This window comes from Amphiura filiformis, chromosome 20, assembly GCF_039555335.1.
Source record: "Amphiura filiformis chromosome 20, Afil_fr2py, whole genome shotgun sequence".
Classification (NCBI taxonomy): domain Eukaryota; kingdom Metazoa; phylum Echinodermata; class Ophiuroidea; order Amphilepidida; family Amphiuridae; genus Amphiura; species Amphiura filiformis.
This window is the reverse complement of record NC_092647.1, coordinates 16,481,250-16,501,690: the sequence shown is the minus strand read 5'-3', so window position 1 is coordinate 16,501,690 and position 20,441 is coordinate 16,481,250. Positions and strand designations below refer to the sequence as shown.

The 20,441-nt window shown below is 34.7% G+C and overlaps 1 protein-coding gene across 5 annotated transcripts in view; it reads right to left on the bottom strand.

Annotated features, from left to right (window-relative positions):
- The window catches only part of LOC140141945 (uncharacterized), a 79,025-nt gene that overhangs the window by 57,830 nt on the left and 754 nt on the right, over positions 1-20,441 (bottom strand). The gene's annotated exons all lie outside the window — the stretch shown is intronic.

The following is a 20,441-nucleotide window of genomic DNA, read 5'->3' as shown; positions in this document are numbered from 1 at the left end:
TGATGCCAGATTTGAATTCTACACAAATAAGTTTCCCAGGATACATACTTTTCAAAGTTGTAAAGGGTTCCCTTTATACATTTATGAACCTCCAAACGCCGTCTTTCACATTTACACATTTTTTATGCTGAAACCCCTAAATTTCAAATTGATGCCACGGAAAACTAAATAGAGCACGAAGCTCAAATTTCGGATTTTACTTTCTCATTAATATCTACCACCACACAGAAAAACAAAAAAATTGAAGAGGTGCTGCGGTGCACATCCCTGGAGTTGACATGGAATGGGTCATGTTCTTGCACAACCGCGATATTGCAGCTGCGCCATACGCCCTCATGTTGCTACACACAAAGTTGCCGGCGTACCGAGATGTCCACGATGAAAAAGAATTGAGCAATTTTTGTGTTATACAAAAATACAAATTAAATTTCACCAAACATACAACTTCTGTTGGGTACAGATATCAATTTGTTTATTAAATTGTAATACCATACAAAAAAAATCCAATTATTTTTACAAGTATTTTCTCAGTAAAACATAAATCAAAGGCGAGCACCTCGCCAAATTTCCGGAAGTGCACGGTGCTTGTCTGGGGAATAGGCTGCAGGGTATCACCCCCCTCAAAAAAAAATTTGTTTGCTCTTTTTATGACGAATTATCATCATCCAATCCTGGAAATGTAAAAAACAAAAAATTAAAATAAAAATAAAAAAAAAAAAAATTTTTTTTTACATTTCCAGATTTTTTTATTTTGGCCACATTTCCGGAATTCCGAGAATTTCAGGAAGACTTACACCTCTGATAAATGCCCCTCAAAAGAGTTCTGCCATAAGGAATCGTTCACAAACACTTGTTAGGGGTCCTGATGCAAAAACAATTCATCACAAACATTTTTTTGGGCCCTCCCATTTTCAGATCTCAAAAATTACAGGGCCCTCCCTTTTTGACATGAAAATTATGGGTCAACAACCCCATAGAAAAGCATAGATAAACTCAATTTTCCCAGGATAATTTGTGGTTAATGTTTTCAGGCCCCCCAGGAGGTCAAAACTTTTAAGGCCCCCCCATTTTGCATCAGGACCCCTAACAAGTGTTTGTGAACAATCCCTAAAAAGATGTGATGAACTTTACTGATGAGACTGCATGCATTTTCCCCCATAAAATAGTGCTCACACATCTGTAGCTTCCATCCCATCAGTTCTAAGCATTATGTCTTGTATAGATACAGAGCCATATAGCCATGCAGTGCCGATCCAAAAAAGGTCTGCTTTTTCCTGAAGGAAAAATTCCCAAAAGCTCCACTTTTTTTTTGTGTGTGTGAAAATGTTGAAATCAGCCTCTTTCAGAAGACAAAAATTCCTAGGGAAAATTTCCAAATGGTGCACTTTTTAGCTCCCTGCACATACCCGAAAAATCAATCCTGGCTATATGAGCCTGTCTAAAGTAAGCATGCATCATACAATTAAACTAAGATACTGCATTGCAGTAGCACATGGTAGATCATGGAGGGTAATCAATCATTCACATTTAGGCGGGGTCCGTGACACGCATATGTAGTAGATAAAGGGTGAGAAACAGACCATTATCAGAAATAATGGGCGTGTTGTTCATGACTGGTGAGATGTTAGTTGGTTTGAGGTTGAGACCCGATAGGGTCGAAACCTCAAACAACTAACATTGAGCCAGTCATGAACAACACACCCATTATTTCTGGTAATGGTCTGTTTTGAACCGCTTATCTTACATATCTGCGAAAGCAAAATTAAATTGTTTGCATCAAAATATGTATATATAATTGTTTAAAAATAAGTTTTAATGCCAAACTGTACTTTCTTGAATTAAAAACACTAAAACCTCAGACGCCAGAATTATCAAATCAATAATAGTTATTGATCTGGTTTGGTAGGTTATTAATCCGCTGGAGTGTATTCACCCCGTGACCGTTGTTATTCAAATGATTAGTGAATAATGCAAAGAGTTGTCAACGTTTGTTCTAGGGTTTCAACACCATGAAATTTATATTTTAGAAAAATGTGAGTAACCAGATATTTGAAACACCTAGTAACGTGTGTCCACTGGTGCTCCCCATTATGGGTAGGTCACAGTAAGGCTTTGCACTCCCAGCCTCTTGACTTGTAATGAGTACCGCAGGTTAGTTGCGAAGCTCCCCTGGTCGGGTAGTATCCCGGGGGTTCTTGCCTAGTAGCTAATTAGCATGGACCGTTGAGCGTTTTTGGGTTGGGCAAGGATAAAGACAGATTCCCTTCTAGAAACTAATGGCGAGTTTATATACATGTACTGAGTATACATTCAACGAGACGGTTACTTTTCATTTATGAGTATTACCTCGTTATGCTAATTAAATTTTAATTTGCATAAATTTAACTATCTTTATTAATTGAGCACCAGTGGTGTTCTATAAAATAGTATTGTTAATGTTATACGGACTGCAGTAGCCCTCTATAATTTTCTCTTGCCATGTAACATTTGCATTTAAATTGAGCTGTAAATGCATTTGTTTTCTAAGTCTACCTGAGACTAGTAACGAACTCAGATTCTACATATGTTGTGATCCTTTCCATAGTGTTTCTAGAATGTCCATGGTATTCCTTTTGTTTAGCTCGCAGCCCGAGACCGTTATCTTGGCTATTGTGTTGATAATGGTCTCTGGGCAGCTAGCCACCTCCATTACTCTAGGTAATGGTGTGGGCAGCGAACCTTAAACAAAAGAAATACAATGGATAATCTGTGAATAGAAAAGGGCTAGACGTATATGTTCATATAATGTGCTGCACATTGTGTCTCCTATATTTCCTCATAATGTGCATGTCATCTATCTTTTTTATATCAGAGACAACTTATACGTTACTCGCCTATATCTTAAATTCCTACTACTTCTTTCTTTCTTTCTGGCAGCAGGTCCAGTCCACTGCACTTTTATGTTGAGGCCGATTTTGCCATTAGGCCTATAAAAATTTGTTTGATTGGGGTAACCTGACCTACCCTAAAATTAGGCCCGACTCTAGTTTTAAAAAAAATTTACAACAAAAAAAAGTAATGAATAAATACAAAGTAAATTAAAAATTAAATTAAAAAAAAAGTTCTAAGGCCTTTAAATGCTACAGCTAAAAAGGGTTTTTTTAAATCCCTACCTAGACATACCTATTTTTTTAAATGTTACACCAATCAAACAATTTTTTAGGTCTTATTATCCCGGCTTATTATGTCTTCAGAACTTTACTAATGGTCATGCATCATGAATTGGGGGCAAAACATGTTACATGCTCAAATTTAGAAAAAATAAACATGTTTTTACACACAAAGAAATTGTAATTAAGGTTTGTCAGAAACCTACAACCTGAAAGGGTAAAAGACAATGCAACTTGTAAGTTGTAGGGTAGAAAAGTTATATTTTTGTTCAATAATATTTTGTTCCTTTCTTATTGACTATATCAGATTCAACCCATCATGGAATGTTTTTCCAACAAATCCAGGCTGCCGGTCAATCATCTGCCAGTCATGCATAGCGTGATATGCATGATCGCCTGGTAGCCTGAATTTGTTTGAAAAACGTCCCACGATGGATTGAATCTGCTATAATAATAATAATAATAATAACAATAATAATTTATTCTTATATAGCGCATTACAAAGACCACAAGGCGCTTTACAATTAAAACATGTCTACGTAAAAACAAAATACCCATTGAATTATAAATATACATGATTAAGAAATAAGAAAAAAATAAAATAGGCACACGATGAACATTGCACAAAAGGGATTGCATGGAAAAAAATACATGCAAAATGAGCAAAGAAACAACTAAGTGAAATGTTCAAAGTGATGGCATAAGCAAGCAGCAAGCCTTGAAATAAGCGGGCGCGGCGAGCAAATTTGCTCTCGTAAAAGCGACCAATTGCTCCTGGTCCTTGTAAAATTCACATGAACCAGGAGCAATTTTAAAAACAAATTGCTCCTGGTTCCAGTTTTGCACTTATGCAGTAGTGCTGGTATTATATGCAGAAAAGGATTATTATTATGCTCTTATTTCTTCAGAAATTGCTCCTGGTTCTTGTAAAATCACAGTGAACCAGGAGCAATGTTCAAAAACAAATTGCTTCTGGTTCCAGTCTGCTTATTTCAAGGCTTGGCAAGCAGAATAAGTTGTATCAAACAACAATTTTGTATAAACAACAGCAATATACTGCAAACAAATATCAAACAGAAGATGAAATTAGTATCATAAAACACAATTTTTTTTTAAAGCCAAGCTGTACACTACATAGATAACACATGAGTAGAAAAAAAAAAGAAAAAATGAAAAAAAAATGAAGTATACAGCGAAGCAATACCGGGTAACATAAAAACTTTTTCTGTTAAAACCTTTTTAGATACATGTACGGTAATTGAGATACATGGTGTTCAAACATACATAATTTTTATGACTTCATGGCATTATCAATCAAAACTTTTTCCCTCCATCCCCAACACAAACACCAGTGGCATAGGCCTATTTGAATTTGTCATCACATTTCCTTCAAAAATATAAACTTTTACAGCTGTATATAGGTTAACTACTTCAAGAAATATGAGATTGAGAACATGTCAGAGCATAAATGAATACCTAGTAACAGTAACATATAATATAGGAAAAGCCTAGAACCATATGACACAGAATTTCAGCACAACAAATAACTTTTAGCTTGGAGTAAATTGGTCACATTTCAAACTAGACACAAATACCAAAACAATGGTACCAGTACATTGCATACCTTGCTGGGTTATGAAGATACAGTAAAAATATATTTGAGAGGCACTAAAAATCAATATTCCCTATACTTTTCAAGCCACTTTTTGTATGGTTTAGGCCTCAACCATAGGATCCTCCACCCCGTCCCCAGACTTCACATCGTTTGAATTTCAATATCTCAAGAAGTAAATAAAGTGTGAAGTTTCTTACTTTCCATAATTTGAGCTAGATAAATTTGCAACAAAAACTAGTTCAGTATACCCCTCTCCATTTTTGAGATCTGGGACAAAACATCCTGAAAATAAAAAGAACAAATGTAATGCCACTTCCTCTTTCTAAAACACACAATTTACTTTAATACTGACTCAAGGAAGGTATACAGACTACACCAGGCACAAAAAAAACTCGTCAGTTATATTCATCCTTGCTGTTCAATAACTTGATAATTTTGGATTATTCTGAAATATACATTTTGTTAATTGGACTTTGCTTTCTCATTTGACACCCTGTTAAGTGAAAAAGCGAACAAGAATTGACTCAATATATGCGCCTCCAAAGCCTCAAACCCCAAAAAGAAAAGTTGCATTTTCAACGGTTTTCAATGGGAATGCACCGTTGTATTGCACACAAGCACCACGAGCCAATCAATAAAGCACACAGTGTAACATGCACAATTGAATCGTTAAAATTGCAACTTTTCATTTTGGGGTTTGAGAGTTTGGAGCGCATATCTTGGTCAATTCTTGCTCAATGTTCACGAATAGGGTGTCAAATGAGAAAGAAAATTCCAATTAACAAAATGTATATTTCAGAATAATCCAAAATTATCAAGTTATTGAACAGCAAGGATGAATATAACTGACGAGTTTCTTTTTGTGCCTGGTGTATAATAGTCCCCTGCCAATTCTTTTTTTAGGATGATCAGATGACATTCCTATTATAATGTCATTATTGCATTCATACAATCATAATTATACAGAGAGAATTCTTATGGCATATCCATTGCATAGTTGCTTCAGGCACATTCAACTGATAAAATCTTAGTGGGACAAATTAAAATTAAAATGAATTATGCATGCTTCACTTCATTTTGTAGCTCTTTATCAAAGCCATGGCAGAATCCCAACCAGTGCAGCATATAGCCATATAGCCTGAACCAAGTGCTAATGATGTTTTGTGTTCACACGGCACACGCTCAATGCTCGCTCTATGCGCTCGGCCGCTCGCCATTTGGACCTCAAGATCTCACCTCTTTCAAGGGTTGCTACCAGGATTTTTCCAAAGGGGTAATGGGAGAAAAAGCAGGGGTGGCAAGGTGACAGCAATGCAGTACATGTTTTGTATCATCACAAACAAATAATCTGCCAGAGGCTCTAACAGGGGAAATTCTCAACACATTAAAATTATACCGTATTGTCTGCAATTAACACCCGGGATGTTGCATTTTCCAAAAGGGAGGCAGTAATCATTTACAACAATAACTCCCATTATAAAACATTACTATCTGGGAGTGCTGCGGTGCTCCACAAAAATATGGGATTTCTATATACTGTAAATATTGTCAATTTGGCCTGCCGCCACATGTGAAATTGGCAAACGATGTTCGAATATGTACTGTATGATATTTGCGATTATGTGAGTATAGGGGCTGTAAAATAATTATGAGCCCTGGGGGAGGGTAAAATTGGAGGGGCAAGAAATTATTGGCGAGCCGAAAGGGAGGGGGGCAAGCAATTTTTGGTACACATTCATGGGGCACATTTTGGATAAAACGTTCTAAAAAGGCTTAGGAAAACAGTACAGAAACGCTTTAATATGCAAATTTTCTTGCTTGCTGCGCTCGCATTGTACAAATGTAAGCTGATTGTGTCATGGCATTGAGATTTTTAATAGTGAGTTTTAGTACAGTTAGGGTTAATTTGTTGTTACAATCTAGAGTTGGTCAAGGGCCAAATATCTGAAGTTCAGGATTTCACAACAGGGCAACATTAAGGGTAGTGGACTCGGGTATAAGCCCACTCCTCTAGATGGCAGATTTCACTTCAAAAATGGGGTGGGCTTATAACCGGGAAAGGCTAGTGCATGAATTTAAAAATAAGAACAATCATCCCCCATTTGTACATGTACATGTAAGTATATGCCCAATGTACCAGAAATTTCTATCATCTCCATGTATGTCAATTTCTTAAAATTGAATATAAGTGTGGAATGTTAAATTTTATCAACTGATATTTTTTTATATTTGCTCTTAATGAGAGCAGAGCATGATTTGATTTTTAAAAGAACTTAGCCAAAAATTAGTTCTGGGCTTATACATGTACCTGAGTGCACTCTTGTTCTCAGAATGTTTTGAAAAATAGGGGGTGGGCTTATAATAGCCGAAGGTGGGCTTAAACCTGGGTGGTTATGGTAATTACTTTTTAAAACCATAAAGGGTACAGGTGTCTAAAACAGCAGCGAAAACGGCCACTTCTTTATACATACACAAGGTGGGGTTTTAACCTTATGACAAATATTTGTTCTAAAACAAAAAATAGGTCACCGAAAAATGAAAGCTGTCTGAATGTTTTTCTGGTGTTAACATGTACCGTATTCATTCCATTAACCGTCCATGTCCCTATAAGCACCCACCCAGCAACTTTACTTTACTACATGCATGTATGTCCACATGATCCTCCATCAGGCTATTGAAACTTGATGTTGAGTTTAGCGTCCTATTTTTTTCAGCTCATAATGAGGCAACTATTTCATTATTCATTATTTTCAAGGTTTCATTATCAGCAGACTTTTACCAATGCTTATGCGCTTTTGTTCATTCTAATTGGGTATATCGCCAGTCGCAATATAATGTCACAAACACACATAAACATTTATAAAAGTATAATCATCTTGCTTTTTGTTTTTTTTTTTTTAAAACAAACTATTTAATGTATTCCGAAGAATACCATGCCAGTCTTCTTCACTCCAATTTGTACTAACCTCTCCATATACATTTGATGATAGGGGGAAATAGGCCCGGGGGGGGGCACTTCCATGTCAGATATGCATCATGTGCCTCGGGATAGACCCCCTTTTTCAAACCGGCTTGTACCCAATGACCCCCCTTTTTTGTGTTATGGTCCTACCTATTACCCAATGACCCCCTTTAAAAAAATTAATGTACTCAATGACCCCCTTTTTCTATTTCCTGCTATACCCAATGACCCCCCTTTTAATTCCCAAATTTAGGTGGTATTTGTGAACTCCTCCAGAAATAATGGGATTTTTCACATTTCCAAGGTGACCAAGTTGTTTTTACGCAGTTTGGCACTTATTTATGTGTACCGTACTTAATCATACTCTTTTGGCAATCCTGTACTCAATGACTCCCATTTTACTTTTGTTACCCCAATGACCATCCTTTTTCAAAGTTTCATACCGAATGACCCCATTTTTATTCAGGTTGTGTACTGAATGACCCCATATTTTTGTAATTGTACATTTGATCTGAATGCCCCCTACTTTTAACATGGCCGAGGCACATCCCTGCCATTTCAGATAGGGAGTGCCTCCCCCGGGGAAATAGGGGGGATTGACGTACAAAAATAACAATTATGCAGAACATTATGAAATAAATTTTTGGCACCAATTTGTCAAAACTAGGTCTTTCCTAGTTAAATTATTTACAACATCAACAATGTCCATCTGGTAAAAACATTTTGGCTAGGTTGATTCCTCTTCTACGTGTAGTACATTGTATACCCTGGTACCCCAAAGGTATAATTGATATACATGTAATTGGATAGAGCAAGGGTCCTGTATATTTTTAATGCTAAAATATTTAGATGGATTCATTAAAAAGGGGGGTAACCCTATTGGTTTTGGATATGGAATGTCTTTAAAATTACATAATAATATCAAATATCTTCTTTATGCTGCTTTGTGAAAAAACGAGAGCATTTTCAGCGTAAATGTGAATAAATAGCCAAATTTGCAATCCAATACCTTGTTATGTCCTTGTATGCATGAATTGCATTCTGGGCAGGCAAGCAACAAGACCTGACGACAATGTTGCAATGCCCGGCCCGTATTGAACGGAAAATATTTGTGTTTAACTCTTTTTCGTACCGTTTCAGAAAAAAGGAAACAAAATATATTTCCCCTTGCAACATGTACATTTCAAATGAATATAAAAAAGTTTGGGTTAAAAATGGAGAGGAAAAAAAAAACCTTCTACCACCGGATTTTGAACCGGGTACCCTACGGGTAAACCTCGAATTAAGGATCTGAAGGGGCACGGCAACTTTTTTAGGGGAAGTTGATAATTGCCTTGGATTTTCACTGAAAAGGCAAGGCAGTACGGCAGTTTGTAATATTTCAAGAGGGCATCATGGCACACACCGACATCACCTGGCTAATAATTATTTGGTGCAGCAGAGACACTAAAATGAATACACGGGATCGATACACGTGAATTGCTATGCACGATTTTGATATCAGACGAAAATCGTCGGATACTGGGTTAGAAAATGATGAATATCTCCCGCAAATGATTTTTTCTCAAGAAACCAGATGTGGTCTCATACACTTGAAAATATGTGTTGAACAGATATGATAGTCATTAGCGTGCGCTTTGAAAATTGGCTGTGCGCTATGAACTCAAAATCTGACCAAAACTCTAATGTTATATTGCGTTGGTCCTGTATGGACTACAGCGCGCAGCAGGCTATATTAGCTGCACTCACTACCCGGTACTCAGTGGAGGCAGTATACCGTAACCATTGACCGCAATGTCGTATACAAGCTTACTCACACAGCGAGAAATCAATTACCCCGGTTATTGTCAGTAGCCTTAGTCAGGTCACTTCGCTAATTATGCATCTCATAAGGTCCGAATAAAATGGCCATGGGTGGCTGTGGATTCTACCTACCATGGCGATTTCTACCATGAAGATATCGGGGCGATGTCACTGTGTGGCAACTGTTGAAAATTTGAGAAAGGCACCAAGGCAATTTCTCAAAAGTGAAAAAAACACACACAAACAGTCTGATAGATGATTTTATAATGAAGGGGCAGGGCTGGGGCACCGACGGCAACTTCATTAGAGGGCAACTTCGGCAAGTGACTGCCTTGGGTAAAGGACATATTTTGAGGGCATTACGGCAGTGGGGATGGGCACCCACGGCAAAATGCCATGGGTGCCGTGGGTTAATTCGAGGGCTGGTAAAAACATAATGCGCTAACCAATTTAATTGAGCCGTTTCGCCCACTGTGATCTTAAAGGAATTTTTTAAGCTATAAACGGCGCGCCATCTATCTCCTCAGCACTTAGTGTAATTCGCTTCTTTCACAGAATGTGAATGACGCACATCAACATCGCCCGGTTAATAATTACATTATGGTCATTTTCACGGTAAAGGGTGTAACTTTGGATTTTTAACATTTTGATCCGTAGTTTTCTAATAAAGCCACAGAATTCCATGATTTTTGGCCACATAAGTCATCTAGTTAGCAGCTACCTTGGGTAGCATAATCATCTTCGGGAGTTACTGCGTTCAGTTTTAGCAGGCTTAAATGTACCTAATATTGCCATTTTGAAAAACTGTAAAAAACAGTAACATTTTGTAAAACCCTGTGTTTTCTTCAGTTAGTTCATGGATAATTTTTCTTATCCTGAAAGTACGGTCATATGTTCAGTAAACACTGCCACATTAGATTTAATTGTGAACAGCCCTGTATTTTTGAGAACCGGACTTGATATTTGTCGTTTCGAGGCTTCATTTTCCGTTAACAATTGTTAACAAACTTTGTGGGTATAGCTTTGGTTCATAATTCTTGGTTATTTCTTCACTTCTTCTTGATTCATAACAGTTGATATCTTAACTTGAAATGGGTAACAAAAATTAGTTGATTTGCAAGCTTTTAAAATTTTTATAAAATCTCTTGACTTCAAAGAGCCGATTTTCCGTTAACTTTTTGAAGCCTCCGAAACAAACTGTTCAGCAAGCTTGGGCAAATATAAATAAAAGAGCTCATCCAATCTATTTATCAAAATGTAGCAAAGTAGATCCTCAAGTCACTTGTTTTTAAATCATGGAGATATATATCACCGTTTGAAAATGGGACCCAATACAAACTTTCCGTTAACAATTGAAGCCTCTGAAACAAATGAAGCCTCCGAAACAACAGTAAACTTAATTATCATCTATGCATATCTAAATTGGTATGTTCCATATTGATATCTGCATTGTAATTGTTGCATGATATGTGCAGAATGTCATAAATTTAAAAAAAAATTGATATTATGGTTAATGCTTGAAAAATATACTGATATCCAAGAAAGCCGGTTTCGGAGGCTTCACATGCAAATAACACCATACTTAACAAATGGGTGAAAAAATTATCATGTTATAAATCTGCAATATCTGCCGCATAGAATCATTGATTCAATACACACAAGAAAATAACAGCTTAGATGATCACAACAGTGTTGTTTTCAAAAAAACTACTTCTGCCATGTTTAACCATTGTAAACATGAAGCCTCCGAAACAAAAAAAAATGACTTGCTGTGATAATTTAATTTTTGTCACAACTGAAATTCAATACTTAGAAGCAAAGCATGAAAATTGGTAATTGTGATATTTTTTACCTATTTTTTCATGTCAACTTGTAGTAGTTAGCCAAATATTTTACTTTTATGATCACCTGTGTTGTTAACTGAAGCCTCCGAAACACAAATCGCTTGAATTGCCAATTCTAAAAAATAACTCCAATTTCTGTGAAACTTGGCTGGGAGGTTCCTTTCATCAAGTAGTATTTGTACATGAAGTTAGACATTTAAATTATTTTAGGAACCCAATTAAAACTTAAAAAATATGTTTAAGGTTGGGAAATTTCCATTGCAAATGACCCTTGATGTTAAAAATTTTCAAAATTGCAATTACAAACATAGCAAAACATGGTATAAAATTTAACTTATATCTGTTGACTTACTTTGGAATGGGATTTCACATGTATTCCAGCTTTCATGTCATAATTTTCTGAGCTTATGTAAAATACATTTTTTCTTAGATTTTAACCAAAATGTTATGGAAATGTCAATTTTTTTATCAGAAATCAAAAGGTTTAAGCCTTGAAACACTATTTTACTGGAATTTAAGTTGCTTCTATGCATGATTACAGTAAACAGAAACATATTTAAGTGGTTTGAAATTTTGACCCTAAAAATCAAAAGTTACACCCTTTACCGTGAAAATGACCTTATACAAGGCAGAGACACTGAAATGAATACACGGGATCGATACACATAAATGTGCTATGCACGATTGATTTTCAGACGATAAATCTTTGGATACCGGGGTGGAAAATGATGAATATCTACCGTAAATGAATTCGTATAAAGAAAACAGATGTGGTTACTTGCACTTGAATATATATTTTGAACAGATATGATAGTCGTTAGTTTGCGTCTTGAGAGAGTAGCTTGCGTCTTGAGCTGAAAAAGTGACCAAAATTCAAGATTTTAAATAGCGCAGCGTAGACCCTTGTGGAGGTGGTCTCGGGCCAGACTGTATGTGGCTATCACGAGCATACAGGATCGACGAGTGTCAGACCGACTGACACAAACTGGCTGTGTAGGAGACTATCGTAGAGGCAGTCAAAGCAGATGACAATGGCGAATGTATGCTCGCTGACCGTACAGAGGTCAGTCACAGGCTAATGTCATTAGCCTTAGTCGGATGTCCTTCAGCCAGTATGCATTTAAAAACTATTAAACAGGTGGGAACTCAATGGCCATGCTTGGCTGTGGATTCAACCTACCATGGCATTTTCTGCCATGAAGATATCGGGGCGTTGACACTGTGTGACGCGAAACCAACATAGCTGTTGAGGAGACTGATGATTCGCAATTAATTCCCTGTCCAGAATCCGAAGTAATTTTTAGTATTTACAAAGTGGTAGCCTCAAAAGGCCGCTGTGCTTCATGATTTCTCCGGAAATACATTGACTTGGAGCGTCAAATTTCAGGATAGCAATGAGAAAAATAGTATCTATCATGTGATACCAAAACTAGAGCGATAACCGCACCATAGCTGAACCATGTGGCTTCGGCAGTATATTGTGGTAGGCCTAGATACCACTGTCATCATTGCATTTAAAATTCAGCTCAATTGAAGCATTTTGAAAACTTAACATTTGACCCCTTTATTGCCCCTTAAAGGAATTTTAAAATATTTTAAACATGTTTAGAATGTCATAAGGATCATTGCGTTTAAATTTCAGCTCAATCGGAGCATTTTGTTAAACTTGACCTTTGACCCCTTTATGACCCCTTAATGACCTTAAATGAATCTTAAAATGTTGTTAAAATGTTTAGAATGTCATAAGGATCATTGCATATAAATTTCAGCTCAATTGGAGCATTTTGAAAAACTTGACCTTTGACCCCTTTATGACCTTAAATGAATTGTAAAATATTTTTAAATGTTTACAATGTCATAAGGATCATTGCATTTAAATTTCAGCTCAATTGGAGTATTTTGAAAACCTTGACCTTTGACCCCTTTATGACCCCTTAATGACTTTAAATAAATTTTTAAATGTTTTAAACATGTTTAGAATGTCATAAGGATCATTGCATTTAATTTTGAGCTCAATCGAGCATTTTCGGTTAAAATTACCTTTTTTGTCCACTGTGACCCCAGGATGACCTCTGACGTTTGGAAATATTTTTATTATATTCTTTATGTTTTCCTCTTTCATATGACACCACTCATGGGGTCATACCTTCGTGGCATTTAGAGATATGTCCATTTCAGACCAAATGGTTAGTCAGTAAGCTAGTAAGTAAGCTAGTAAGTAAGCTAGTAACATTCACTCATATAGGCTGATACCATTTCATGGTTCAGCAAAAAACCTCATCAACAATGAAAAATATGGGGGGGATGATGCTGTCGATCTGGTCACGGACCTTTAATAGTTCTCAAGGCTTTCTATAGTTTTTGAAGGGTTCAAATACAAAAAAAGGGGTTTAACAATTTTGCAGAACAAATTTTCTTTCTGGTTTAGTAGTTTGCAAAATCATAAATTATTTTCAGATTTTACATCTCAAATGCGGCACAAAATTCATAACGCGGGCGGTGGACGCTAAACTCAGAATCAAGTTTCAAGTGCCTCATGTCCAACTACTAATACATGTACCGTATAACAAGGCTTGGTTGGTGTATATAAATAAAATGGTACGGTAGGCCACTGGTTTAAATAAAAGTTCTGGTAACAACAGGAATTGGTTTGGTGATGAATTTATTTCTTCTTCCTTCTTCATAACATCAAAATATAAATAATACGAATGTACAGAGCGAACCCATGTGTTGGTTCGTCTAGAGCGTGAGTGAGAGAGAGAGAGAGATTTATCCCACACCTGACTTTTATAGTCGTCTTCCCTATTCATAAACAAATATCCTTTGATACTTAAAATCGATTGTGATGAGTCGGCAATTTGTGAGTTTCCCAAACAAGAATATCTTATAAAAAAGTAAGACTCCCGCATCAACATTCTGCACTGTTACATAACTCCCCTTCCTCCAAGATGATGCCCTCATCATGCGCATAACATTGGATTGTATGTAACAAGCATTATGCTGTAAAATATTTTTAAAAATTATATTTTTGTTGAATGATTTAATTTTATTAAGTGAAAAATTTTGTACTTAATACATTTAAAATACAATTAAAATAAAGTTAGTTACAATAATACATTTATTTTTATAATAAGGTTTAAATCTTATACAAAGCATTTTTCAATTTTAACAATCTTTATCTAAAACAGTTTTCAAACTTGTTTCTTTATTACAATGATTTGTTAACAATGAGTTGTACTAATGTACAATGAGTTGTACCATACCAATAATCCTTCCAATTACATAATAATTTCAAACTGTTGCAATATTTAAAAAAATTTGATTTCAATATTGTCAATGTTGATAAATTGAATACATTGACAATAAAATATTGATCATAAAGTCAAAAACTTGTTGAAATCTTCAATTTAAAATCACATTAATTATGTATACCAATGTATACCATAAAATAATCACAAGAATTTGGATGCGATTTTGTTCTTATATAAACAAATGTGAAATATCAGAAAAATACAACTTTTCAAGGCAAAATTGACAAATTTAATATTGAAAATTGATTGAATAATTGAAAAAATTTGACAATTCAATAAATATAGAAAAAGTATTGACATTTTAGCATATGGTCATTTTCACGGTAAAGGGTGTAACTTTGGATTTTTAACATTTTAATCCGTAGTGTTCTAATAAAGCCACAGAATTCCATGATTTTTGGCCACATGAGTCATCTAGTTAACAGCTACCTTGGGTAGCATAATCAGCTTTGGGAGTTACTGCGTTCAGTTTTAGCAGGCTTAAATGTACTTAATATTGCCATTTTGAAAAACTATAAAAAACAGTAACATTTTTGTAAAACCCTGTGTTTTCTTCAGTTAGTTCATGGATAATTTTTCTTATCCTGAAAGTACAGTCATATGTTCAGTAAACACTGCCACATTAGATTTAATTGTGAACAGCCCTGTATTTTTGAGAACCGGACTTGATATTTGTCGTTTCGAGGCTTCATTTTCCGTTAACAATTGTTAACAAACTTTGTGGGTGTAGCTTTGGTTCATAATTCTTGGTTATTTCTTCACTTCTTGATTCATAACAGTTGTTATCTTAACTTGAAATGGGTAACAAAACTTTTTTTGAAGCCTCCGAAACAAACTGTTCAGCAAGCTTGTGCAAATATAAATAAAAGAGCTCATCAAATCTATTTATCAAAATGTAGCAAAGTAGATCCTCAAGTCACATGTTTTTAAATCGTGGAGATATATATCACCGTTTGAAAATGGGACCCAATACAAACTTTCCGTTAACAATTGAAGCCTCCGAAACAAATGAAGCCTCCGAAACAACAATAAGATTAATTATCATCTATGCATATCTAAATTGGTGTGTTTCATACTGATATCTGCATTGTAATTATTACTTGATATGTGCAGAATGTCATAAATTTAAAAAAAAATTGACATTATGGTTAATGTTTGAAAAATATACTGATATCCAAAAAAGCCTGTTTCGGAGGCTTCACATGCAAAAAACACCATACTTAACAAATGAATGAAAAAATTAACATGTGATAAATCTACAATATCTGCCGCATAGAATCATTGATTCAATATACACAAGAAAATAACAACTTAGATGATCCCAACACTGTTGTTTTCAAAAAACTACTTCTGCAATGTTTAACAATTGTTAACATGAAGCCTCGAAACAAAAAAAAATGACTTGCTGTGATAATTTAATTTTGTCACAACTGAAATTCAATACTTAGAAGCAAAGCATGAAAATTGGTAATTGTGATATTTTTTACCTATTTTTTATGTCAACTTGTAGTGGTTAGCCAAATATTTTACTTTTATGATCACCTGTGTTGTTAACTGAAGCCTCCGAAACACAAATCGCTTGAATTGCCAATTCTAAAAATAACTCCAATTTCTGTGAAACTTGGCTGGGAGGTTCCTTTCATCAAGTAGTATTTGTACATGAAGTTAGACATTCAAATTATTTTAGGAACCCAATTAAAACTTAAAAAATATGTTTAAGGTTTGGAAATTTCCATTGTAAATGACACTTGATGTTAAAAATTTTCAAAACTGCAAAATTACAAGCATAGCAAAACATGGTATAAAATTTAACTTATATCTGTTGACTTACTTTGGAATGGGATTTCACATGTATTCCAGCTTTCATGTCATAATTTTCTGAGGTTATGTAAAATACATTTTTTCTTAGATTTTAACCAAAATGTTATGGAAATGTCAAATTTTTATTAGAAATCAAAAGGTTTAAGCCTTGAAACATTATTTTACTGGAATTTAAGTTGCTTCTATGCATGATTTCAGTAAACAGAAACATATTTAAGTGGTTTGAAATTTTGACCCAAAAAATCAAAAGTTACACCCTTTACTGTGAAAATGACCATATCGAAATATTGTAACTTCATTTAAACCTTTTCCTTTCAAACCTTTGTTTTACATATATTTTTATTAATCAATATCACAGTAACATAAATTACATATAAATTATATTGCACTTTATAACACATACATGTATACATCACTAGTTTTAAAATTTATTGTTCATTATTAATATTGAATTGCATTTGAAAATTGCAATAATTAATTAAATTCATTAATTGCAATAATTAAATTCATTATTTTTTTTTATTGCACACAGCATTTATGTCAATAAGACATGAATAATTTTTATTACACAAAACATTTGATGTTAAAGACATGAAATAATTTCTTTATATTTACTGCATACATTTAATGTCAAAGACATGAAATAATTAATATTGAACAATAAAACATCTATATTTTTGTTTTGTTTTCCCTATACGCTTGAGTTATTCTTGACTATAAGCTTGAGTTATTCTTAAACATATATGTACTTGAGTTATTCTTGAACATAAACTTATTTTTTTTAAACATATGATTCTCATGGATACAACTTAACTTCTACAACATGATTTATTTGAAAGCCTAAACATAATTTTATTGTATCAAGGTATACAAATACAAAGCCTATTCATAATATAGAACCTATATCAGTAAAAACATTTTTCAGTGAACCACGAAAATAATGCAATAGAACTTCAACTCTACACCCTGCATACAAAACCACTCATCAAAATGAGTAAAATACTATATCAAAACCACTCATCAAATTAAGTAACATTTTCGGATAAATGAGAAAATAATACTCTTCTTATCGATGTATGTATTTCAAATAAATAACAATGTACATGTAACAAAACTTGTGTACCTTAAAAACACTGCATCCATTTAACAAAATATCATAACACGTCACAAATATCAGAGCAATTTTTCAAAATCTCAATGTACTTCAAAAATGAGCAAAACTTCCAACTTCACTCACAATATATATCTAATGACAAAATATACTCGTCTTATCAATGCATGTATTTTAAATAAATATCAATGTACTTGTATCATTAACAATGAACTTTAAAACAATGAATCTATTTCACAAAAATATCATGGCATATCACAAATATCGGAGTAATTTTTCATAGACCTCTATACACTTCATCAAATTAATCAAATTACTACATGTATACAATGCAATATCAACACTGATTCAACACAATTTATTCATTTTGTCAATAACGGTGTCAGTTTAAACCAACCTTGCAATAAACATTGCAACTGCACTCAATTATTATTTAACAATATCAAAATGTGCTACAGAGATGTATCACATAAATTCACATGCAAACAATTATTATTATTAAACATATCACATCAACGATGCATCATATTAAACACAAATACAGCAAATCTCTCACAAATGTGTCACATCAACCATGTATCACCTGAAATATGACAATTTTTTTTAAACGTGCCACATCAACAATGTATCACATTAACCCTCAAAAATAACATTTTCAAAAATGTGCTATACCAACGATATATCACATTAAATCTGATAGAATTCGTAAAAATGTCTCGACATCAATGATGTATCACATTGAACTCTACCTGTTATACAAAATATTTTATATGTCTGCACTCATGACAGTAATTATTTTGATGTCACATAAAATATCACAAAAATGCATGTATTATATTCACATCACAAAAATGTCATCAACATTCACACATGTACTTTTAAACTTCAAATTTCAATGCACATAATAAATTTCAATGCATATATCGTAAACATCTTGCACCTGTATAAAAACATTGCATACTAATTCACAATTATCATAAATATTACAAATCAGAGTTATTTTCATAAACTTCAATGCATATCAGAATATGGGTTACATTTCATAAAAGATTTTTGGCACATTTTATTAACATTTTGTTTGAAAATCCGCGATAACCGAACTGCGAATGCGTGATTTTTATTTTTCCGCAAATGTTCTGTAAATGATACTCGTACGCTGTAAATATCAAAATGTTGATGGCATGATTTTCCTCGCAAATGTTCTGTTTCACGCTATTAAAATTCACAAGATATTTCAATAATAACTGCGATATCCGAAGCTTCAGTGAATTTTTGAATGAAGAAATAAATTTTTTTGTTTACATATTATAAAAACCTTTTCTGCTTTCCGTAAACTTTTCTTCGGTTCAGCTTTCACTCCAATCTTCTTTCTTCAGTTGTCCGTCAATTCCGCTCAGTTCAGCTCAACGAGTGAATATACATGTAAAACACGAAATTTCCGTTCATCTGACATCACAGTCACAAAGCCATCTGAAAACATCACATCACATCTGAACATCAAACCAACCTCTTGCAAACTCTATATGAAGCAGCAAATTCGCATAGACTGGTATAATTTTGTCGAATATAGAGTGCCCATGTTGCCATAAGTATTTGCGACGTTAACATGCAAAGTGAAACTTATGGTATTATCACCAGATATATCTCAGCTACATCGGCCATCTTGTTGTGGAGAACGAAACCACTGCATTGCCAATTGTAAACATGGCTGATTACGGTACAGTCTATCATATCATATCATGGCGCTCTTCGGGTTCACCGGCGCTACCACCATTTATAACAAGGCTTGGTTGGTGATACATATAAATAAAATGGTGCGGTAGGCCACTGGTTTAAATAAAAGTTCTGGTAACAACAGGAATTGGTTTGGTGATGAATTTATTTCTTCTTCCTTCTTCATAACATCAAAATATAAATAATACGAATGTACAGAGCGAACCCATGTGTTGGTTCGTCTAGAGCGTGAGTGAGAGAGAGAGAGAGATTTATCCCACACCTGACTTTTATAGTCGTCTTCCTTATTCATAAACAAATATCCTTTGATACTAAAAATCGATCGTGATGAGTCGGCAATTTGTGAGTTTCCCAAACAAGAATATCTTATAAAAAAGTAAGACTCCCGCATCAACATTCTGCACTGTTACAACCGTACCAAACATGGAACCATAGACACATAAAATCCATATTTTGGGCCATTTTTTACCTGGGTTTTTTTTGGGCGGCGCGGTCACTGGACTTTTGCGATTTGTCTTTCTTGCGCCATATACTGACGAGTAACTGACCTGTTTGGGACAGCACTCGCAGATACTGTTGGCAAAATTAGTCATTTGGAAAATCCATGCAGAATTAACCTGGAATTAACTGTGGCGTCACGCGCCATGGTATGTATACATCATGGTGCCGGTAACACAATACTTCTTGGAACTCCTGTTTGGAGCCATGAGTTCCAACTGGAACTGACCCAGGAAACTGACATCAGGGTAATAAAATACATAGTACATGTACAGGGCTGGATATTTTGAGTTACGGGGATGGCTCAATCAGGCTCAGCAGCGCAAGTTTGTTCGGCTTATGGGGGAAATTATTCGGCTTTTGTTACTGCGCGAGTCAATAAAGTCCCAACTCATGCTCACATAAATTCACATCGTGCGCCAGTCACACATTACGCAACGCACAACTAGCATAAGCACCCAACTGCATGCATGCCATTCTATATCAATACACAGCACGTACAGTGTTTGATTTACTCGAAAACTCTAGCTTCGAATTTGCACACGATAGTTACGCATTTGATGCTAGAGTGCATTGCTATCATTTTTTGGTCA